Source organism: Procambarus clarkii, chromosome 51, assembly GCF_040958095.1.
Source record: "Procambarus clarkii isolate CNS0578487 chromosome 51, FALCON_Pclarkii_2.0, whole genome shotgun sequence".
NCBI classification, from domain to species: Eukaryota; Metazoa; Arthropoda; class Malacostraca; order Decapoda; family Cambaridae; genus Procambarus; species Procambarus clarkii.
Genome location: NC_091200.1, coordinates 26,622,772 through 26,628,998, shown reverse-complemented (window position 1 = coordinate 26,628,998; position 6,227 = coordinate 26,622,772).

The following is a 6,227-nucleotide window of genomic DNA, read 5'->3' as shown; positions in this document are numbered from 1 at the left end:
GCTGAGTGAGGGAGAGAGGGAGGGAGGGAGAGTGAGGGAGGGAGGGAGGGAGAGAGAGAGAGAGAGAGAGGAACAGTAACATTACAATGAGTAGTTGGACAGTAACATTACATTGAATGATGGGACTATCATTATACAGTGAATGGTTGGACAATTACATTACAATGAGTGGTTGGCGAATAACATTACAATGATTTGTTGGTCAAGAACATTACAATGAGTGGTTGGACAATAACATTATAACGAGTTATATATTATATATATATATATATATATATATATATATATATATATATATATATATATATATATATATATATATATATATATATATATATATATATATATATATATATATATATATATATATATATATATATATATGTATATATATATATGAAATGTCCGCATAAAGGTAAGAATTTTATCTTTCGAAGTATATAGAGAATTAATGAAGAAGCAAATGCTCCTTTTTTGATAAAATTCTCATTCAAGATTCAAAAGTTATGAATTTCCGTTTTCTTTGAAGGGGGAACATTTCAGATCTACAGGGCCAAGCGTGACAGATTACTCCGTTGTCACTTTTCCTTAACTGGCGATTATTTTGGGATTAAGAGACGGAAAACGGGGCGAAGGAAGGAAGGAACTGAGTTAGGAAGAAGAAGAGAACGAGAGGGGGAAGGATAGAGACTGAGGGATAAAGGATAGCGATTGGTTACATGATTATTTAGTTTTGTGTTTAAATAACTACAATGTGCTACACTGCACTTATAGGCAAGCACTAACAGGTGGGAGGTGACGTAGTATCGTGCGGATATGAGCTGGTCCCAGCGCTACGAGAAGGGTCTAAGACCTGGGAAATTATTTACCTCTCTATGGCATCGCTACGCTTTCAACAAACTTAACTTAACCTATCCTAACCCATCGTAACTTAGACCAACCCAACCTAACTTAACCTATCCTAACCCATCGTAACTTAGACCAACCCAACCTAACTTAACCCGTCCCACTCACCCCCGCCAGTGATTTGGTCTGTGTTCCAGTCCTTGCCATATAGGATTGACTGGGTACCAATCCTTTATTATTCACCTCTGTTCACCCAGCAGTAATTCACCCAGAACATACGTACACTTCCTGTAGGTAGTGTACATACATTATCTGCCCATAGTACATGTTCATTGTTATTGTTGTGATGGCTGGTTGGTGTGTGTTGTGATGGCTGGTTGGTGTGTGTTGTGATGGCTGGTTGGTGTGTGTTGTGATGGCTGGTTGGTGTGTGTTGTGATGGCTGGTTGGTGTGTGTTGTGATGGCTGGTTGGTGTGTGTTGTGATGGCTGGTTGGTGTGTGTTGTGATGGCTGGTTGGTGTGTGTTGTGATGGCTGGTTGGTGTGTGTTCTGATGGCTGGTTGGTGTGTGTTGTGATGGCTGGTTGGTGTGTGTTGTGATGGCTGGTTGGTGTGTGTTGTGATGGCTGGTTGGTGTGTGTTGTGATGGCTGGTTGGTGTGTGTTGTGATGGCTGGTTGGTGTTTGTTCTGATGGCTGGTTGGTGTGTGTTGTAATGGCTGGTTGGTGTGTGTTGTGATGGCTGGTTGGTGTGTGTTGTGATGGCTGGTTGGTGTGTGTTGTGATGGCTGGTTGGTGTGTGTTGTGATGGCTGGTTGGTGTTTGTTCTGATGGCTGGTTGGTGTGTGTTGTAATGGCTGGTTGGTGTTGAGTAATTATGTATGTGAGGTGGTTGTAAGTCGTATATCAGCTGTGACAGGTATACTGATGCGGTATATCAGCTGTGACAGGTATAGTAGCGATGTGGTGGGGATTAAACAGTAAATAACACCAATCTTACCCGAGCAGAGCGAGATACACAATATAGGATTGTTGACACTATGCCTACTCTTGTTTTATTATTATTTTATATATATTTTGTAATATATATGACCATTGAAATTGAGCTTGTTGTCAGTGGGAACACCAAAGAGAGTTTGTTCAGCTCTGCTCGCAGTCTGGAGAATGTTTTTTTCTATTAAACAAATTAGCTTATTTCAAAATATTCTTTAACATGTTGACCAGACCACACACTAGAAAGTGAAGGGACGACGACGTTTCGGTCCATCCCGGACCATTCTCAAGTCGATTATGTTATTTAACATGTTTTTTCAATGTTAAGTGTGAGTTTGGTAGTAGATAGTCACATGTGGACTGTTGGGTATTCACTGTGTCGGAATATCTGGGTAAACGATTCAGAAAATGTAGAGTGTATCCTCAGGAAATATTCCAGGCTTCAGGTGTGGCCTGGAATGTGGGAATACATCACTGACAGACAGGTATATATACTAGAGATGAGTGGACTAGGTATATACACTCCCTTGTGTTAATTGGCAGGGTGGGAGAAGTTAACAAAAATGGTTATTCAGGTTAATTAACGTCAAATACCTTTACGAAAGTCAACAAAATCCACTACGGGGTTCACTAATTTTTTGCCCAAGGGTTTCGTATATCATATTAATCCCATTTACAGGCCATAGTTGTTGATATTAGTGAAGCCTCCACTTTTATGGATTGGGATTACTACACCTTTTTTTTAACAAAATCAGGAAGGCTCAGAATCCTTGTGATTCAACCCCGGTCCCATAACACTTGAGATATTTTATGTTTAGAAATGTGAAATGATATTTCCAGCGACTCACAAAAGATGGTCTGGGTTCTTTGTGAGAGAAGATGGTCTCTTGCAGCCGGCTAGTCCCATCACCGCCCCTTCTGGCGGTGGAGTGGGGAATGGGGAGGGTGATGGGGCTAGAGGGGGCGGGGGGAAGAAGCGGTGAGGACGAGGATAGTAATGGAGTGAAAGAGGATGATAATAATGGTGGTGTGGGATGGGATGGGATGGGATGGGGAGGGTAGAAGTGGTGATGAAATCCTATAGGTGATTTCTTAAGCTTGGAGGGATGGGGGAACAGGGGCTCTACCCCCCCTCCCTGTTTCCCCAAGGGGGGGGGGAGGCTGGGGCTGTACCCCTATCCACGGGGTACAGTGAGGTACAGGGACTGTTTCCCTCTGAACCCCCAAGGGGGGGGGACATGCCATGGTTTACAGGACTCGGGGCAAGAGGGTGACAACCCCGACTGGCAGTAAGGGTGTTCGTCAACTACCTATACCGTGGGAAGCAGACCCATGCAGCGTCCAGAACTCAGCCAAATTTTCCTGGGGGTCACCATCTCTCTCTCTAGTGGCCCCGACGAGGACAGAAAGCCGGCGGCTTGTCCATGGTTCTATTTCCGCATGACACAAACATGTTGGTAAAGGTTTTCTTTCACGTCATACAGCTATTCACCTAGCAGTAATTGGTACCAAGGAGTTAGCAAACTGTTGTGGGTGGCATCGTGGTAAATGTCGTCAGTAGTTGGCCCAAGGGACATCAGTACCCTGATAAGCATCTGATAAATGTCTCCCCCTAGTCTCACACACTAACCAAATACACTAACCAAAACATACTATCCCTCCCCTCCTCTTTCCCATCCTACCATCCCTCCCTCCCTACCCCCAACCCCCCCTCCCCCCTCCAAACAGCCTCCAACTCCTCCCTGTCTCCCATTACCACTTCCGAGCTTTTATCAGTCTTTCCTGTGTCTCTCTTCCAGTATATGTTAAGATTGTTTGGTAAGACCTTTTAAAGTATTTGTATTTCATCCATTTAACTCTTTATAATCATGTTAACTTATCTGTATAGCCAATTTAATTTCCTTGTATATTCAGATTAATTAAACTTTTTAACCAATTTAGGTTCTCTTTATAGCCAATTTATGTTCTTTTAAGTCTTAACATAACTTATTTTAATCGACAATTTAACTATTTTTTATTGCTAATGTAACATTTCTTTGTTAATGGTGAAATTAACTTGGATTAACAGTAAATTTAACTAAAGTTGAAAGACAATTTAATTTGTCATTCCGTTTAACCTTTATCAATAGAGAATTTAACTCGTAATCTTAGCCAATTTAGCGTCTGGTTATTGACAATTTAAGTTCTCACTGAATGATTTATAAATCAATGGTTCAACCTATTTTAACCACCACATCCGACCCTACTCACAACACATAACTCTTTGTGAGTGATGGTCTCTGGAACTGTTTGGTGACCCTGGACGGGTAGGTGTGTGTGTTGTGTTCTGTTTGTCTCTTGTTTGTGTTCTGTTTGTGTCTTGTTTGTGTTCTGTTTGTCTCTTGTTTGTGTTCTGTTTGTCTCTTGTTTGTGTTCTGTGTCTTGTTTGTGTTCTGTTTGTCTCTTGTTTGTGTTCTGTGTCTTGTTTGTGTTATGTTTGTGTCTTGTTTGTGTCTTGTTTGTGTTCTGTGTCTTGTGTGTGTTCTGTGTCTTGTTTGTGTTCTGTTTGTGTCTTGTTTGTGTTCTGTTTGTGTCTTGTTTGTGTTCTGTTTGTCTCTTGTTTGTGTTCTGTTTGTCTCTTGTTTGTGTTCTGTGTCTTGTTTGTGTTCTGTTTGTCTCTTGTTTGTGTTCTGTGTCTTGTTTGTGTTATGTTTGTGTCTTGTTTGTGTCTTGTTTGTGTTCTGTGTCTTGTGTGTGTTCTGTGTCTTGTTTGTGTTCTGTTTGTGTCTTGTTTGTGTTCTGTGTCTTGTTTGTGTTCTGTTTGTGTTCTGTTTGTGTCTTGTTTGTGTTCTGTGTCTTGTTTGTGTTCTGTTTGTGTCTTGTTTGTGTTCTGTGTCTTGTTTGTGTTCTGTTTGTGTCTTGGTTGTGTCGTGTTTGTGTCGTGTTTGTGTTCTGTTTGTGTCTTGTTTGTGTATGTTTGTATTTACAGCTCTTTGCTGTTGTTTGTATATTCGCCTGTTTGTATAAGTATTCTTGATTGTGCTGTTAAGCCAGCATGGTGTTGTTTACCGGCATATACTTATGTTGATCTTGGGCATTTACAAACACAGATAAACACAAAAAAAAACAAATTTGCAGGAAAAGTTGGTGGCAAACAAAACAAAAACAAAGAAATGACAGATAAAGACTCATAGACAGCGACAAATGTAAACAAAATAATATCCCAAATGGGCCAGAGAAAAACACAAACAAACACACACAAACAATCGATAAAACAAACAGATTTTCCTCCTGGAATCTCTGGCAAACGTCAAAAGGGGAAACAGAAAACGGGAACTTTGTTTCAGGTCTAACTTCTACATTTTTAAATAGATACCGAGACTGTTTTTAATTGGTCATGGCAATCAGAGAATATCGACGTCATCGCTCTCCATTTTCTTTTCTCGCCGGATCATTTGACGCCGGATCACGAAGATTTAATTTGACGTTTTTTTGGGTCTCAAATAAAGGGTATGCAAATGAGGAGAAAGTTAATGTTTAGCTCAACCCCTCGGAGTATCTCGTGAGTAATGGTGAATATGTCTCAACCTTTATGTTGTGGGGAATGGCACTGTATTAATGCTATAACTCACATGGGGGGGGAGAGAGAGAGAGAGAGAGAGAGAGAGAGAGAGAGAGAGAGAGAGAGAGAGAGAGAGAGAGAGAGAGAGAGAGAGAGAGAGAGAGAGAGAGAGAGAGTGTGAGAGAGTGAGAGAGAGAGTGAGAGAGAGTGAGAGAGAGTGAGAGAGAGTGAGAGAGAGAGAGAGAGAGAGAGAGAGAGAGTGTGAGTGTGAGAGAGTGTGAGAGTGAGTGAGTGAGTGAGTGAGTGAGTGAGTGAGTCAGTCAGTCAGTCAGTCAGTCAGTCAGTCAGTCAGTCAGTCAGTCAGTCAGTCAGTCAGTCAGTCAGTCAGTCAGTCATACTCGCTATATTTTACTGTATTCTTAGTGTCTGAATCATTCACGCTGATTCAGACACAAACGTTTCAGTGACGTTCTCACATTTGATTCTGAAAAATCAAACGGCCGTGTAAACAGTCTTAATTCTACAGCCATTACTGTTGGTTTCCTGTTGTTGGCAACAGGAAACCTGCTTGGCTCTTCCTAGCGTCCCCAACTACTCGTACCTATCCTGGGATGCAACCCACGATTACTGCCTAACTACCACAGAGGGAACAGCAGCATCAGGTGAAAGATTTTTGTTTACCCACCCCCTCCAATGATTATTTGCACAAGTAAATTATTTAATGCCTCGTTTTGTTATCAGGCGACTTGGGAGATAGTTTAATTAGATCAATAATTAAATAAATATGTTCGTGGAGGCTGAGGCACTAAATATGGTAAGGAGACGAGACTGAAGGAGTTTCCTTATAT